The sequence below is a fragment of the Gossypium arboreum genome, chromosome 9 (assembly GCF_025698485.1).
Source record: "Gossypium arboreum isolate Shixiya-1 chromosome 9, ASM2569848v2, whole genome shotgun sequence".
Classification (NCBI taxonomy): domain Eukaryota; kingdom Viridiplantae; phylum Streptophyta; class Magnoliopsida; order Malvales; family Malvaceae; genus Gossypium; species Gossypium arboreum.
The window spans coordinates 44,357,368-44,376,404 of NC_069078.1; positions in this window are offsets into that span (position 1 = coordinate 44,357,368).

The following is a 19,037-nucleotide window of genomic DNA, read 5'->3' on the forward strand; positions in this document are numbered from 1 at the left end:
AATGAAAGGTTAAAATGACTTTTTATGAAGTTGAAAGGCCAAATAAATTATTATGAAAAAAATTGAACTAAGGAATAACATGACATATAATTGAAAATTTTTTTTTTGGTAATTTAAAAGGAATTATTACTAACTAGGTCGTTTTGTATTGTGCTCCATTGCTTTAATTGTGTCTTTACGGATAGCTAATGCCACTACACTAGGCGGGTCATAAAAAACTAGTAGATCAATAGCAAAATCCTTGGATACATTGGCCATGATATCATCAACTTCGTTACATGTTCAAGGGATGAATTGTAACTTGACCTCCTACTGTTGAGCTAACATATTTTGAATGTCCCTAATCAAACTCAACTCATCCTCTCTTTTTTGTCCTCTAATCATCTCCAATCAGACAGGTTATTCCGCTCTTTTATGTCTATCAAAAATTTTCTAGAGTTTAGATACTAGCATTGAACAATAATCAATGTGCATATTGAAACTTGCTACGAGTCACCTTTCCTGTGACAGCCCAAAATTGACTCTAGTCGGGAAGTGGTTTCGGGACCGCTAAACCGAGTCATCGAAATGTTTGAACGTAATATTTATTGTCTAGAATATGTAATTATGAATGTGTGAAAATTTCAAGCTTCGATTTAGTCGATTGCATGTGAATTCAGTTAGTAGGATTTGTGTGACACTTTTGAAATGTGATAGGCTAATCTATAAGGACCTAATAGTGCATGTAATCAAAAGGGGGGACTTGCATGTCAAATTCCCCCCCTAATTGGTAGTGGCCGGCCATGACAAAGGATTATGGGCAAAACATGTCATAGACATGTTATGTTGGTGCATCATGGGAGGAAAAAAATAAATTAATGAGTATGGGTAATAAAGAATGGAAAAGAAAAAAAAAAAAGAAAGGATGTGTGAGTGTTACCCCCCATTTTGCCGTGAGTTGAAGAAAAAAAAGAGAAAAAAAATTGTTGTTCATCCTTTTTCATTTCTTTGAGCCGAAAATTCTAAGGAAGAAGGAAGGAATTCTTGCTTCATGCTTGGTTTGGAAGAGGATTAGGAGGAGGCTTGGCCATACTTGTGTCTAGATTAAGATATGTTCGAGGTTGTGCCATGAGATTCATGCATGATTTTAGTTGCTAGCTTGAGTTCTAATTAGCCCATGGTTCAAATCTTTGCTATGTCATGGGGATGATATTCGGCCAAGGTGGATTTTGTGTTAATGCCATTGCATGCTAAATATGAAGATTGATAATGATACATGTGATGGTGGATTGAGGACTCTTGGATTTTCTTTTTAGCATTCTTTTTTGTGAGACATTAAGTTCTTTGTTTAACCATGACCAAAATTGAAATGGTATGGTGTTGTGATGTATTCGGCCATGGTATACCCATAAGTATGATTTATGCTTATTGCTTGGTAGGTAAGATTTGTGTTTTGGAGTTATGTTCATGTTTAGTTATAATCAACTTGAGATTCGCCCTTGCACCTATATGTATATATGTTTGCACATGATGTATTGGTATGACATATATACTATCTCAAGGTATATATTTTCTTATGATAATGTTTTGTTATGAAGTAAATGATAGATGCGTATTGAGCTACAATATGTAATGCATTAGTTAGTAAAATGTATGCCATTTATGTGTGGTATTAAATATGTAATTGGCCTCAACATCAACATGCATATTCGCCACATGAGATGGATTGGTGTGCATGCATTCGGTTAGAGGCAAGCATATTGATGCCTTTATCTTGGTTAGGACAATCGGCTAAAAAGGAGTGTGGGTTAATATCTTGAGTTGATGCATGATTTCACATGTATGTGACTTTAATGTCTAATGTATAAATGTGGGCTAAGTGCCTTGTGTTCCTCTTTTCGATGCTCAAATGTTTAAATCGATTTATTTATTTAATTAAGCTCAAGAGCAAAGGGGATCTAAATCCGATAAAGGGAAGGAAAAAGTGGTCGAATAGCCATCGAAATCGTTCGACAACATCCGAGGTAAGTTTTCGAGTAATGGAACTTAGATTATGATCTAATTAGATTATGTAATAAACAAATCAAAATCATGCCCTTGTATGTGGCTATTGAGCCGAAATTGTAAATATGATAAGTGTCTTGTGTTTGAGCTTTGGTAATGAGAATGTAATAAGGATGTGTTATGATTTGTTGATATATGTGCTTGGTTATTTGAATGGTATCCGGCTAAGTCCCGAAGGCTTTTGTGCTAAGTGACTAAATCCGGTCAATTCTCAAGGCATTTGTGCTAGTTACCAAAACCGGGTTAAGCCCTCAAGGCATTTGTGCGAGTTACCAAAACCGGGTTAAGCCTCAAGGCATTTGTGAGAGTTACCAAAACCGGGTTAAGTCCCAAGGCATTTGTGCGAGTTACTAAATCCGGGCTAATTCGAAGGCAATTGTGCGAATCACTATAACGGGCTATGTCCCAAGACAATCGAGCGAGTCGCTATATCCGGTTAAATTCAAGGTACGTGATTCGGGAATGAGCAATCTTGCTGTAAAAATTTCGATTAATACGCTTGCAAAAATTCCAGCAATGAGGTATGTTCAGTATGTGCTTTGAATTAGTTGAGCCCTTACAAATAAGTATTCGCCGGTTGATAAACGAGCTATCGGCCTTTGGCTAAGTTGATCTTTTGTGTATGAACATAAGGGTTGGTAATGTGAAGTAAGTATGATATTGAGAATGTGTGCATATGAAATTATCCGCTTAGCTATATGAATGCTATGCTTTTGTTGTGCCGAATCCTTGCTCAAAACTTACTAAGCATAAATTGCTTACTCCGTTTCTTTGTTCTCTGTTTTATAGATTTTGGCTCGTCAGCTATCGGACTCGGGATTTTTGGAAGTCGAAGTCACCCTCACTATCAAAGCCCCCCCTTTTGGTACAATTTTGGTTGAACTTTGAAATGGCATGTATAGGACTACCCTTTTTGTTGTTGGTCATGTACCCATGGATTTTGTGTAAATTTGGATAGCCATGCGAAAATGGCTTATATACGTTTTAGCATAGTACCATAATCGTTTTGTATGTTGATTGTGAAAGCCTTAAAACGACCCTAGTCGGAATGTGGTTTCGGGACCACAAAACCGAGGCATAAAAATAATTTGATATTTATTTTATTGCCTATAATATGTGTTAACTCATGTGTGACATTTTTGATGTTTTGATTTAGAGTTATAAATGTGAATTTTACTAGAAAGGACCTAGTAGAAAACTTTGGAAGTATGATGGGGAATGTGTAATGACTAATTAAAGCATGCATGCAAAACAATGGCCTTGCATGTCAAATATCCCTCTTTTATAAGAGGTGGCGGCCATGACAATGAGGGATGGGCAAAACATGTCATAGACATGTTTTGTTGGTGCATTAGGGAGAAAAGAAATAAACAAATAAGCATGGGTAATAAAGAATGAAAAAAAAAATGTGTGTGAGTGAACCCCCCCTATTGCCGTGTATTGAAGAAAAGAAAAGAAAAAAATTGATCATCCTTTCATTCTCTCTTGACCGAAAATCCTAAGGAAGAAGAGGGAATTTTTGCTTCATGTTTGGTTTGGAAGAGGATTAGGAAGGGGTTTGGCTATACTTGCATCAAGATTAAGGTATGTTTGAGGTTGTGCCATGAGATTCATGCATGTTTTAGTTACTAGCTTGATGTTCTTATTAGCCCATGGTTCAAATCTTTGTTATATCATGGGGATGGTATTTGGCCAAGGTGGATTTTGTGTTAATGCCATTGCATGTTAAATATGAAGCTTGTTAATGGTATATGTGATGGGGTATTGATGGCTCTTGGACTTTCTTTTTAGTATTTTTGAGTAAGACATTAAGTTCTTTGCTTAATTATGACCAAAATTATGGTGTTGTGATGTATTCGGTCATGGTATATCCATAAGTATGATTCATGCATGTTGCATGGTAGGTAAGATTTGAGCTTTGGATATGTGTTTATATTTGGATATAAACAACTTGAGATTCTACCCTTGCACCTACATGAATATGTGTTTGCACATGATGAATTGGTATGACATATATACTATTTCAAGGTGTATATTTGCTTGTGATGATGTTTTTGTTATGTAGTAAATGAGAGATGTGTATTGAGCTACAATATGTAATGCGTTAGTTAGTAAAATGTATGCTGTTTTTTTGTGTGGTATTAAGTGTAAAATTGGCCTCAACATAGACATGCATATTCGCCAAATGAAGTAGATTCGTGTGCATGTATTCGGTTAGAGGCAACCGTATTGAAGCCTTATCTTGGCTTAGATAATTGACTAAATGGGTAATAAGTGAGGATGGTTGCCGAATATACAAACATACATATGCATGTGTAATTGAATTATGAATGTTTAGCAAGATGGTTAAACTAGTTAATTTATTGATTAAGCTCAAGGAGTTAAAGAAGGAGAATCAAGCAAGGGAAAGACGAAGGTCATCGAGTAGCCGACTTGGACTGTTTTACCCAACACAAGGTAAGTCACTAAGCATATATTTTGTGTTGATTTGAATAGACATAATGTCTATGTAATTATGCCGAAAGGAATGATGAATTTATATACATGTGTGTATGTGGTGATGGAAGTATTGAATGGAAGGAAAAGAGGTGAGATGTATTGAGTTGTTGATTTCGGCACTAAGTGTGCGGTATAAACATTTGTGATCATGAGAATGGCACTAAGTGTGCGGGTTTAAAACTTGTACAAGACTAAATGTGCGAGTTTGATCATGTAGCACTAAGTGTGCGGGTTGATTATATAGCACTAAGTGTGCGGACTCACTATATGCTTTTGAATCACTATTGACACTGAGTGTGCGACACTATTGAGTTGATCACGGACAGCGGATCGGGTAAGTACCTTGAGTTCATGGCTAATAGGCGCTATGTTTATATTTGGGGTCGAGCTTGGTAAGTTTGAACCTATGTGACAATGTAAATTGAAGTCACGTATATAAGAATTATCGCGGAATGAGTGAAAGGTCATGTAGATGTATGATTGAATCGAAGGTCTAAGGAACTATGGTATAGTTCGGTTTGAATGGAGTAATTAGCCTCGCTCCATTTTGTTTCCTCTTGCGATAATGTTATTAATGGTTGTTAGTGCATTGCTTATGACTTCATCGAGTTATATACTCATTCGGTGTTTGCTTGTCACCTATTTTAGGTTTCTTGGACTTGACTTTTTGCGATTCGGGACCTTCATCAAGTCATCACACCGCTAACAACTTTTGGTATTTTCTTCGTAGTTGGTCTTGGAGTACATTTCGCATGTATAGGCTATTATGTTTTGTTTGAACTTGGTATGTAAAATTTTAAATAGCCATGCGAAAATGGCTTATAAATGTTTTGAGCATAATGTTATAATCATTTGCTATGTATATGCTCATTAAGAAGCACGGAAATGTTTGGCAATGACCACCCATTAGAATGGGTCATCATGATTATATTTTGGACTATATATGTAAAGGGGGTGGTTGAATCATAGAAACTATGTGTTAGAGAAAGTCTACCCTAGAAATAGATGCTGGCAGCAACAGTGACGTGGATGTGAAAAATCACTAAAAATAGTAGGAATGGAATTAAATAGTGAATAAATTATGTAAATGAACCTTGATGAATCCATTTTCATATGGAAGAAACGAAACAGTCATATGAGTTGTATGTTAAAAGATATTTGGGTTTTCGTGAAACAGGGCCAGAACGGTTTCTGGATTCCCTGTTCCGACTTTTAAAATTCATTATAAATTAACCAGAGATAATTAGAGTCATACCATATATTTATAAATTCCTATTTGAGTCTAGTTTCTATAGAAACAAATGGCATCAGTATTGAAGCCCTGCACAGGGAGTTATTCGAGTTGTAACGCACGAAGGTCAGTGTAGTCGACCCCTGTAACATGGGAGATTTTAACTAATAAATTGTACTAATTTGCTCGACCAAAAATTCTAGAAAAAAATATGTAGATGGAAATATGAGTCTAGTTTCAGGGAAAAATTACGAAACTGATTTTCAAGTTGTAAAACTCAAGTTATGATTTTTGAAGCGACTAGTACACAGATTGGCAGCTTGTCTGGGAAGTTCTCAATAAGTGGTTTGAAGTCTGTTAACACCTCGTGTTCGACTCCGGCGACGGTCTCGGGTTCGGGGTGTTACATTGATCATTAAGAGGTATGGAAATGTTTGGAAACGATTAGCCATTGGAATGGTTAATCATGATCATACTTTGTGCCATGTATGCAAAAAGGGCTAATTGAATCATGGAAATTATGAAATAGGTAAAGTCTACCACAAAGGCAGATGCTGACAGCAGCAGTGATGTGGATGTGAAAAATCACTAAAAATAGTATGGATGGAATTAAATAGTGAATAAATTATGTAAATGAACCTTGATGAATTTATTTTCATATGGAAGAAACGAAACGGTCATATGAGTTATATGTTAAGAGATATTTAGGTTTTCATGGAACAGGGCCAGAACGGTTTCTGGAATCCCTGTTCCGACTTTGGAAATTCATTATAAATTAACCAGAGATAATTAGGAGTCATGCCATATATTTATAGATTCCTATTTGAGTCTAGTTTCTATAGAAACAAACGGAATCAGTATTGAAGCCCTGTACAGGGAGATATCCAAGTTGTAATGCGCGAAGGTCAGTGTAGTCGACCCCTGTAACAGGGGAGACTTTAACTAATAAAATGTACTAATTGGCCCGACCAAAAATTCTAGAAAAAAATATGTAGATGGACATATGAGTCTAGTTTCAGGAAAAAATTACAAAACTGATTTTCAAGCTTTGAAACTCAAGATATGATTTTTAAGGCGACAGTGACGCAGTAACTAGCTTGTTTGGAAAATTTTTTAAATGGATTGTGAAAATAATTAAGTTAAGTCTGTGCATTTTGTGTTCGACTCGAACGGACTCGAGCACGGGTGTTACAATTTTATTGGTATCGAGCTACGGTTTAGTCGATTCTAGGACTACCGTAATGCGTTTGGGTCTAGCTATACATGCCATTTTATGTGATTATTTGATAGTGTGGTGATTTCTGACAATTGCAAATGTATTTATTTATAGTAATGGATCCCGATCCCGACCGAAGCGGTAGTGATGATTTTGAGAGTGTAGCGCTGCTCCCAAGACAAGGGACAACGCCGGACTCTCAACCTAATGCTAGTAATCCAAATGATGAAGCTAGACAAGCTTTCTATAGCGTGATGAATGATTGGTTCAACCAATACATTCGAACTAATATGGCTGTTCCACAACCTCCATTCCCAACAAACACAACCCCCGCACCTACAATGCCTCCGATAACTAACCAAATAAGGTCAAATAAGCCCCCAGTTGACAGAATCCGAAAACATGGGGCTACTGAATTTAAAGCTACGGATAGCGACGATGCCGAGCAAGCTGAATTTTGGTTGGACAACACTATCCGGGTACTCGATGAGCTATCTTGTACACCCGATGAATGCCTAAAGTGTACTATATCCTTGCTACGCGATTCTGCCTACTATTGGTGGAGTACTCTGACTTCTGTTGTTCCCCGAGAGCAAGTAACTTGGGAGTTTTTCCAAACCGAGTTTCGGAAAAGTATATCATCGAGATTTGTTGATCAAAAACGAAAGGAATTTCTTGAGCTTAAGCAAGGTTCTATGTCGCCATCGATTACGAGCGAAAATTTGTTAGACTTAGTAGATATGCTCGGAATGTATTTCGTCCGAGGCTATCATGTGTAAACGCTTTGAGGATGGGCTGAATGAAGATATAAAATGTTCGTTGGCATTCTTGAAATACGAGAGTTCGTAGTACTTGTCGAGCGAGCTTGTAAAGTCAAGAGCTTAGAAAAGAAAAACAAAAAGTTGATGTGGGAACCGGAGAGTTTCGTAAAAGATCCTCGGAAAATCTCTTCAACAGGCATCAAGAAATTTCGTGATGATGTAGGCGGTCTAGAGGCACTTCGGCCTTTTAGACGAGATCGTGATCGACCCCATGGGTACACGAGGCACTTCGGTCGCCAGTGTTGGGAATGAACGTCGAGACAGAACGGAGTGTCAGCATTGTGGCAAATGGCATTCTGGAAGTTGTAGATTCCATGACCGCTCTTGTTACAAGTGCGGATCAGTTGACCACTTCATTAAAGATTACCCGAGGTTGCTCGAATGTAATGTAAATCGAGTGGGAAACCGGCGCTACCAACGCCGAGGTAGACCATCTAGAAATATGGGCAATGCCGTGGTGGTCGAGAGGATCTAGAGATGCTACGACCAGATCCGAGGCTCGCGCCTGCTAGGGCTTATGCAATACGCGCACGCGAGGATGCTTCCTCGCCGATGTTATTACGGTACTTTCACTCTCTTTGATACTAATGTGATTGCTTTGATTGACCCCGGTTCTACTCATTCTTATATATGCGAAACCTTAGCATCCAAGAAGACTTTACCTATTGAGTCTCATCGAGTTCGTAATTCGGTGTCAAATCCTTGGGTCGTTACGTGCTTGTCGACAAAGTGTGTAAGAAATGTCCCTAGTAATTCGAGGTTCTGTTTCCCACGGACTTGATGCTTCCGCCGCTTGATGAATTTAATGTTATTCTTGGTTTGGATTGGTTGACCGTGCATGATGCGGTTGTGAATTGCAAAAGTAAGACTATTGATTTGAGGTGCATAAATAACGAGATGATCCGAGTTGAGTCTACGGACTTAAAGGGTTGCCGTGTAATATCATCAATGTTGGCCCGTAAATATGTAAGAAAGGGTGCGAAGCATACCTTGCGTATGTATTTGATGATAAGGAGTTAGAGATAAAACCGAATCTGTGCTTGGGTAGTTTGTGAATACCGGATGTTTTTCCAAGAATTACTGGGTTTGCCACTGCTCGGTAGATAGAGTTTGGTATTGAGCTTGTACCGACTACGCCGATTTTGATAGCTCCGTATCGTATGGCACCAACCGAGTTAAAAGAGTTGAAAGCTCAGTTGTAAGAATTGACGGATAGAGGTTCCGCTCGACTAAGTTTCTCACCTTGGGGTGCACCAGTATTGTTTGTGAAAAAGAAGGACGGAACCATGAGGTTGTGCATTGACTATCGTCAGCTGAATAAAGTGACGATAAAGAATAGATATACATTACCGCATATTGATGATTTGTTTGATCAACTAAAGGGAGCCTCAGTGTTTTCAAAGATAGATTTGAGATCGGGTTATTATCAGTTGCGGATTCGAGATTCGGATGTACCCAAAACTGCTTTCAGAACGAGGTACGGTCACTACGAGTTCTTAGTATTTATGGATTTGATGAATCGGATCTTCAGACAGTATTTGGACCTGTTCGTAGTTGTGTTCATTGATGACATCTTGGTCTATTCAAGAGATGAGACCGAACATGCTGAACACCTGAGATTAGTGTTGCAAATACTACGGGATAAGCAGTTATATGCTAAGTTCAACAAGTGTGAGTTCTAGTTAAGAGAGTATAGCTTCTTGGGTCATGTGGTATCTCAGATCGGTATTCGAGTCGACCGAGCAAAATTTCAGCCATACTTAATCGGAAGTCTCCAGAAATATTCTTGAGGTTCGAGCTTTTGGGGCTTGCTTACTACCGACGGTTTGTAAAGGTTTCTCGATGATAGCCACACCCATGACGAAGCTACTTCAAAAGATGTTAAGTTCGAATGGACGGAAAAATGTCGAAAAGTTTTGATCTCGAAAACTTATTTGTGGGAAGCTCCAATTTTAGTGCAAATTTCGAATCGTGCAAAGAGTTTGTCATCTATAGTGACGCCTCCTACTTGGGTTAGGTTGCGTATTGATGCAAGAAGGTCGAGTTGTGGCCTGCGCGTCGAGACAATTAAAGCCACATGAGAAGAATTATCCGACCCATGATCTCGAATTAGTCGCCATCGTATTCGCTTTGAAAATATGGCGAGATTACTTATTTGGTGAGAAGTGCCATGTATTTTGAATCACAAAAGTCTCAAATATTTGATGACTCAAAGAGACTTGAATCTACGACAAAGGCATTGGCTTGAGTTGTTGAAAGATTATGAGCTGGTCATTGATTATCACCCGGAAAGGCTAATGTGGTTGCGACGCCTTTAAGCCGGAAATCACCGTCGCTTATGAAGCGATGAATGAACACTTGTCCGTTTCTACCCGACAATGTGTTAGTAGTGAATTAAAAGCCAAACCATTGTTGATTCATCAAATTCGTGAAGCTCGAAAGTCGATGATGAATTGGTTGCAAACGGGCTGAGTGTGTTCGAACAAGGAATCGGAGCTTCAAATTGATGATGATGATTGTTTGAGGTTCAGAAGTCGTTTGTGTGTTCCAAGGAATTCGGAACTTATTTCGATGATTCTGAACGAAGCCCATTATAGCTGAATGTCAATTCACCCGGGGAGTACGAAGATGTACAACGATTTGAAACGTCGGTTTTGGTGGCATGGTATGAAACGAGACATCTCCGACTTTGTTTCGAGATGTTTAATATGTCAACAAGTGAAAGCGGAACATCAAGTGCCTTCAGGATTACTTCAGCCGATCAAGATACCCGAGTGGAAATGGGATCGAGTCACAATAGACTTTGTGTCCGGACTGCCATTGTCCGCAAGTAAGAAGGATGCGATTTGGGTTGTTGTTGATAGACCGACTAAGTCGGCTCACTTTATCCCGTGCGCACGGATTTTCATTGGATAAACTAGATGAATTGTACGCTTTCGATTGTGAGATTACACGAGGTACCGATTTGTTGTGTCGGATAGAGATCCGAGATTCACCTTGCGATTTTGGAAGAAATTGCAAGAAGCTTTGGGTACCAAGCTGCATTTTAGCACCGCTTTTCATCCACAAACCGATGGTCAATCTGAGCGGGTAATTTAGATACTTGAGGATATGTTGAGATGTTGCATCTTTGAGTTTAATGGTTCATGGGAACGATATTTACCTTTGATTGAATTCGCTTACAATAATAGTTTTCAGTCAAGTATTAAGATGGCACCTTACGAGGCTTTGTACGGTCGAAAATGCCGACGCCATTGTTTTGGACCGAACTCGGTGAAAGTAAAATTTTCGAGTGGACTTGATTAAAGATGCTGAATGAAAGTAAAAGTAATCCGTGAAAGTCTAAAGACAGCCGCAGATCGTCAGAAATCATACGCGGATTTGAAACGAAAAGACATTGAGTATCGTGGGAGATAAAGTGTTTCTTAAAGTTTCGCCTTGGAAAAGATACTCGATTTGGCCAGAAGGCAAATTGAGTCCGAGGTTCATCGGGCCATATGAAGTATCCGAACGAGTCGGTCCAGTTGCATATCGATTGATTTTGCCTCCTGAACTTGAGAAGATTCACGACATCTTTCATGTTTTGATGCTTCGACGCTATAGATCTGATCCATCGCACATCATTAGTCCATCAGAGGTCGAAATTCAAGCCGATATAAGTTATGAAGAAGAACCGATTCGTATCCTAGCTCGTGAAGTGAAGGAGTTGCGAAACAAAAGGGTTCCATTAGTAAAAGTGTTATGGCTCAAACACGGATGGAAGAAGCTACTTGGGAACCCGAGAACTCTATGAAAGAGCGTTACCCAAACCTATTTACTGGGTAAGATTTTCGGGACGAAAATTTCTTAAGTGGGGAGAGTTGTGACACCTAAAATTGACCCTAGTTGGGAAGTGGTTTGGGACCGCTAAACCGAAGTCACCGAAATGTTTGAACGTAATATTTATTGTCTAGAATATGTAATTATGAATGTGTGAAAATTTCAAGCTTCGATTTAGTCGATTGCATGTGAATTCAGTTAGTAGGACTTGTGTGACACTTTTGAAATGTGATAGGCTAATCTATAAGGACCTAATAGTGCATGTAATCAAAAGGGGGGACTTGCATGTCAAATTTCCCCCCTAATTGGTAATGGCCGGCCATGACAAAGGATTATGGGCAAAACATGTCATAGACATGTTATGTTGGTGCATCATGGGAGGAAAAAAATAAATTAATGAGTATGGGTAATAAAGAATGGAAAAGAAAAAAAAAAAGAAAGGATGTGTGACTGTTACCCCCCATTTTGCCGTGAGTTGAAGAAAAAAAAGAGAAAAAAAAATTGTTGTTCATCCCTTTTCATTTCTTTGAGCCGAAAATTCTAAGGAAGAAGGAAGGAGTTCTTGCTTCATGCTTGGTTTGGAAGAGGATTAGGAGGAGGTTTGGCCATACTTATGTCTAGATTAAGGTATGTTTGAGGTTGTGCCATGAGATTCATGCATGATTTTAGTTGCTAGCTTGAGTTCTAATTAGCCCATGGTTCAAATCTTTGCTATGTCATGGGGATGATATTCGGCCAAGGTGGATTTTGTGTTAATGCCATTGCATGCTAAATATGAAGCTTGATAATGATACATGTGATGGTGGATTGAGGACTCTTGGATTTTCTTTTTAGCATTCTTTTTTGTGAGACATTAAGTTCTTTGTTTAACCATGACCAAAATTGAAATGGTATGGTGTTGTGATGTATTCGGCCATGGTATACCCATAAGTATGATTTATGCTTATTGCTTGGTAGGTAAGATTTGTGTTTTGGAGTTATGTTCATGTTTAGTTATAATCAACTTGAGATTCGGCCCTTGCACCTATATGTATATATGTTTGCACATGATGTATTGGTATGACATATATACTATCTCAAGGTATATATTTTCTTATGATGATGTTTCGGTTATGAAGTAAATGATAGATGCGTATTGAGCTACAATATGTAATGCATTAGTTAGTAAAATGTATGCCATTTATGTGTGGTATTAAATATGTAATTGGCCTCAACATCAACATGCATATTCGGCCACATGAGATGGATTGGTGTGCATGCATTCGGTTAGAGGCAAGCATATTGATGCCTTTATCTTGGTTAGGACAATCGCTAAAAAGGAGTGTGGGTTAATATCTTGAGTTGATGCATGATTTCACATGTATGTGACTTTAATGTCTAATGTATAAATGTGGGCTAAGTGCCTTGTGTTCCTCTTTTCGATGCTCAAATGATTAAATCGATTTATTTATTTAGTTAAGCTCAAGAGCAAAGGGGATCTAAATCCGATAAAGGGAAGGAAAAAGTGGTCGAATAGCCATCGAAATCGTTCGACAACATCCGAGGTAAGTTTTCGAGTAATGGAACTTAGATTATGATCTAATTAGATTATGTAATAAACAAATCAAAATCATGCCCTTGTATGTGGCTATTGAGCCGAAATTGTAAATATGATAAGTGTCTTGTGTTTGAGCTTTGGTAATGAGAATGTAATAAGGATGTGTTATGATTTGTTGATATATGTGCTTGGTTATTTGAATGGTATCCGGCTAAGTCCCAAGGCTTTTGTGCTAAGTGACTAAATTCGGGTCAATTCTCAAGGCATTTGTGCGAGTTACCAAAACCGGGTTAAGTCCCAAGGCATTTGTGCGAGTTACTAAATCCGGGCTAATTCTCGAAGGCAATTGTGCGAATCACTATAACCGGGCTATGTCCCGAAGACAATCGAGCGAGTCGCTATATCCGGTTAAATTCAAGGTACGTGATTCGGGAATGAGCAATCTTGCTGTAAAAATTTCAGTTAATACGCTTGCAAAAATTCCAGAATGAGGTATGTTCGTATGTGCTTTGAATTAGTTGAGCCCTTACAAATAAGTATTCGCCGCTTGATAAACGAGCTACCGCCTTTGGCTAAGTTGATCTTTTGTGTATGAACATAAGGGTTGGTAATGTGAAGTAAGTATGATATTGAGAATGTGTGCATATGAAATTATCCGCTTAGCTATATGAATGCTATGCTTTTGTTGTTTGGAATCCCTTGCTCAAAACTTACTAAGCATAAATTGCTTACTCCGCTTTCTTTGTTCTCTGTTTTATATATTTTGGCTCGTCACCATCGGACTCGGATTTTTGGAAGTCGAAGTCTCCTCACTATCAAAGCCCCCCTTTGGTACAATTTTGGTTGAACTTTGAAATGGCATGCATAGGACTACCCTTTTTGTTGTTGGTCATGTACCCATGGATTTTGTGTAAATTTGGATAGCCATGCTAAAATGGCTTATATACGTTTTAGCATAGTACCATAATCGTTTTGTATGTTGATCATTAAGAGGTATGGAAATGTTTGGAAACGATTAGCCATTGGAATGGTTAATCATGATCATACTTTGTGCCATGTATGCAAAAAGGGCTAATTGAATCATGGTAATTATGAAATAGGTAAAGTCTACCTCAAAGGCAGATGCTGACAGCAGCAGTGATGTGGATGTGAAAAATCACTAAAAATAGTAGGGATGGAATTAAATAGTGAATAAATTATGTAAATGAACCTTGATGAATCTACTTTCATATGGAAGAAACGAAACGGTCATATGAGTTATATGTTAAGAGATATTTAGGTTTTCATGGAACAGGGCCAGAATGGTTTCTGGAATCCCTGTTCCGACTTTGGAAATTCATTATAAATTAACCAGAGATAATTAGGAGTCATGACATATATGTATAGATTCCTATTTGAGTTTAGTTTCTAAAGAAACAAACGGCATCAGTATTGAAGCCCTGTACAGGGTGATATCCAAGTCGTAATACGCAAAGGTCAGTGTAGTTGATCCCTGTAACAGGGGAGACTTTAACTAATAAAATGTACTAATTGGCCCGACCAAAAATTCTATAAAAAAATATGTAGATGGACATATGAGTCTAGTTTCAGTGAAAAATTACGAAACTGATTTTTGAGCTTTGAAACTCAAGATATGATTTTTAAGTCGACAGTGATGCAGTAACCAGCTTGTCTGGAAAATTTTTTAAATGGACTGTGAAAATAATTAAGTCTGTGTGCACCTTGTGTTCGACTCCGGTAACGGACTCGGGTACGGGGTGTTACATTTCCAATCCCATATCAGTTCTCCCACTAAAGCGTTACTTGACAATTGTTTCACTGCTCCATCCACATTAAGCTTGTACCAGACTTGTGGTGGTAACGTCCAACACCTTCTGTAACATCCATCATTTTTTACACTTTTACTCCTCCGAGAAGTAGCCTTAATTGGTTTCAAGTAAGACAAGCGAATTCACCACCTTAACAACATTACATCTCTCACCTAGAAAGTTGAAGTTGTTTCAACACTTTCAAATATGCCATAGTAAAACTCCAAACAAAATATCTCATCTTGTACCTTTAACAACAATCCCATTAGCCATAATCAAAATCACAATCAATTGAGACTCTTAATAACCCAATAAGAAATGCCACATACCTTTTTTGAGGCACTACTTGTTGCGAAACTAATCTAGCCACATAGCAGTCCCTAACCACATGTAAGGGTGTCTCTGTTAGAGTATACCCAAAAGCCAATCATGAGATGATTGTAATCACATATTCATTATACCTTGTTTATTAATAAAAGACATTGTCATTGTTATTTCAGTTTCACTTTCTGTGTGTGTAAAATAAATTGATTTATAATAATGTCCCGTGAATAATATGATTATTCTTAAAAGGTCATTAGTCAAGTATTATTATGGGCTTGGACAACAATAATGCATTAAGACTAATATGTAGTTGATTGATGACAATGTGTTGTCATTGACATAGGGATGTCAAAATCAATACATGAGTATATGTTAGAGAATGTCATATTGGATTGACCTGTTATAAGTATGTTTCTTGGATTATTATATAATAGCCATAACATTACTCATAGTAATAACTAAGTATACGATTCTCAGACTTAAGATCATCATTGTCCTAACATAGTGAGTCGTACATTTTGATACAATCAAACGTCTACTGTAACAGGTTGTACTATAAAGACTGATGTTGGGTATGCCACAATCTATGTAGTGGGATATGTTTGATCAAGATAGGATTTGTCGCTCCTACATAATGAGAGCAATCTTTTAGACCACTTGATGAAGTGAGACTAGAAATGCATGGCCATGCTCAAAAAAGTTAATATGAGATATGACACTTATTTGTTTATTGTAGTCTACTAGTCTACTTCGGGTATCAAGAAACATGAGATTGGACTTTGCATGTGTGACTATTCCATGACTTGTGTCCAATCGAGATATAAAGGACAAAAAAATATAATATATGAAAATTTATCATAGAAAGGTTATGTTGAACCAAGGTTTCTTGTAACTTGGGTAGCGATGATGCATTGCTAGATGTCATTCATTGCTTGTAATGTTAGAAGTGTTCTAGTACTACTACCAATGTTATAAGACCTATAAGGTCACACCCTATGGTTGAAACGAACAGAATCTAAACATAGTAGGTATTCAATTTAACTATCACGAGAATTATATTAATTATTGAAGTAATTTAATTTGACAGTTAAATAACAAACACAAGATATGTACAAATTAGTTGTACAAGAATAGAGAAATAGTTCAAATAAATGTATGAATTTGATTCATATAAAATATTAATTATGTATTGTTTACCAAATTATTAAAATAAAGTGTTATAATAATTTAGGTCAAACATAAAATATATGGAAATTAATATCTTTTGGAAAGGATATTACATTATGATATTTTCCATATATTTTCTGCCACCAAAAAGGTGTTATTTCGGTTTTAATATGGATATTAAAATGACAGGGAATCATAAAAACCCTAAGGTGAGAGAGTGTTACCAATATTAACCACGAAAAGGAAAAGAAAACTAAGTCTAGTTAGCGCATTTTTTTCTGGAAAAAAAAATTCTAAAGCGTTCAGAAAGAGTCTTTGTTCGCTTGTTTGCAACTAGGTAGACTATGTAGAGCCCGAGATAATTTTGTTGCTGCTTCGGATTGGCAGCGTGCGAAGGGGATTAAATCGACAGTGGTTCCTTCATATTTTTCAGATTTCGAAAGGTATATTTTCAAACCATTCCTTCTTAATTCGTTCCTCATGCATGGATTCCTGGTTTAGAACGCCAAAATAATTTTTCCATTGTGCCACGGGACGTTCTGGTGACCCAACAAACTCTATTCTGCACTCGCAAATGCTACAAGAACTATTTGTTAACATAACTCTTCGACACCTTTCAGTGTTAGTGAGCAACCGATAGTGTAATAGTAGCTAAAAGAATTGTCGAGTTCCTTACGGTCCCTTATACTTCCAAGCTAAATCCCATTTACAATCGTGTGGGTGCCAGTCACACCTTTGTTGAGACACTACCTACTGCCAAACTGATCTGGCAACATAACAGTCCTTAATCACATGTAACAGTGTCTCCATTGTGCACCCATAAATGCTACAAGAACTATTTCCGATACCTTTCGGAGTTAGTGAGCAACCAATTGTGTAATAGCAGCCAAAGGAATTGTGGAATTTGCTACAGTCTTTTATACTTCCAAGCTAAATCCCATTTAGAATCACACGGGTGCCAGTCATCTTGCACCAACATCATGTAGCCACTTGCTACTGTACATCGTCCATTGTCATTCCATTGCCAATCACATTTGTTTGCACTCACTTCTTTTTTAAGTGGTCGTATGCCTGCAATGTGAAGTAGAATATATTGTGGTAAATCACCCTAAAAGTAACTCCAATTCCACTCCCTGTCCAGCGTAGTTATGGCATACACAATAGCTTTCTTAAAAGTTGTTTCAAAGGCAGTACAATAATTCCATATGTGACAACCCGAATTAGGGCCTAATCGGAATAGTGGTTTCGTGACCACAAATCCGAGATAGAAATAATTGTTTTATAATTATTTTGGGGTTTATGATATGATTGCATGATTGTGTGAAAATTTCGTGATGAAATTCTATGCCTAAAGTGCTTAAATTGAAAGTAGGGACTAAATCGAATAAGTTGCAAAATTTGCATCCCGGAAGTTTTTAGTATGAAATTGTTTTGGAATATTAATTAGGAGGTCTTAAATAGCAATTTGACCAATTTTAAGTTCATGGACAAAATTAGGACATGGAAGGAATTTTTGAAAGTTTAGTAAGGAGGGGCATTTTGGTCATTTGGATATTAAATGAAATAAAATGGGAAAAATAACACAAAATTGATCATCATCCTCCTTAGTTGCTGCGAATTCTCCTCTCTCCATAGCTAGGGTTTCTTCAATTTTCAAGCTCCATAATCAAGAAAGACGCAGAATTGATCTCGAACGGGGGAAGGAAAAAGTTTTGGACTAAATTGCAAAATTTCCACATTTTGCACCAAGGTAAGTTTGTATGTAAATATTACAATAATTTCATGTACATTCTTATATTTCAGCCTATTATATAAATATACTAGCTGATGTTAAAATATAAATCGACTATTGGAAGAATGGAAATAAATATAGAGAGAGATCCTGCTGAACATTCTGAGAGATCGAATGAAATAGAGGGCGTAGCTAGGTCACATGTATGATGCTGAGTGCACATCATGTGTACAAGAAAGCTACGAGACACCTGTAGTAGCTAGGTCACATGTGTGATACGAGATGTATCCCATGTAGACAAGAGAGCTACGTGAAAGATAAATGTAGCTAGGTCGCATGCGTGATTCCAAGTGAAGGACACCATGTAGACAAGAGAGCTACGAGACAAATCGGCTAGGTCGCATGAGTGGTACTAAGTGTTCACCATGTGTACAAGAGAGCCGAACTAAATGAAGTATGATGGTGGGGATGTGTGTTTGAAACCATTAAATATCGAGGATTGATCCAATTGTTCAACGGGATGGTTTTGTGGTGATATTGTGGTTTGGACCTACACTTTTGGTGAATGAAATGTGGTGAAAATGATTTGTGGTATATACATATATAAGATAAAATGAGGTTAGCATAAAGAATGTGTGAAAGAGTGAAATTAGCATTAAAACTGCTTTTAGATGGTACAGTGACGTGATTTTGAAAAATCACCAAAATAGGAGGAATATAATTAGAAGTTGAATGAGATGTGAAATTAAAGTTTAATGAGTCTACTTTCATGTAAAAGAAACAGAGCAAGCAAAGGAATTCTATATTTTGAGATATTTACAATTGTATGTGACTTGCTCA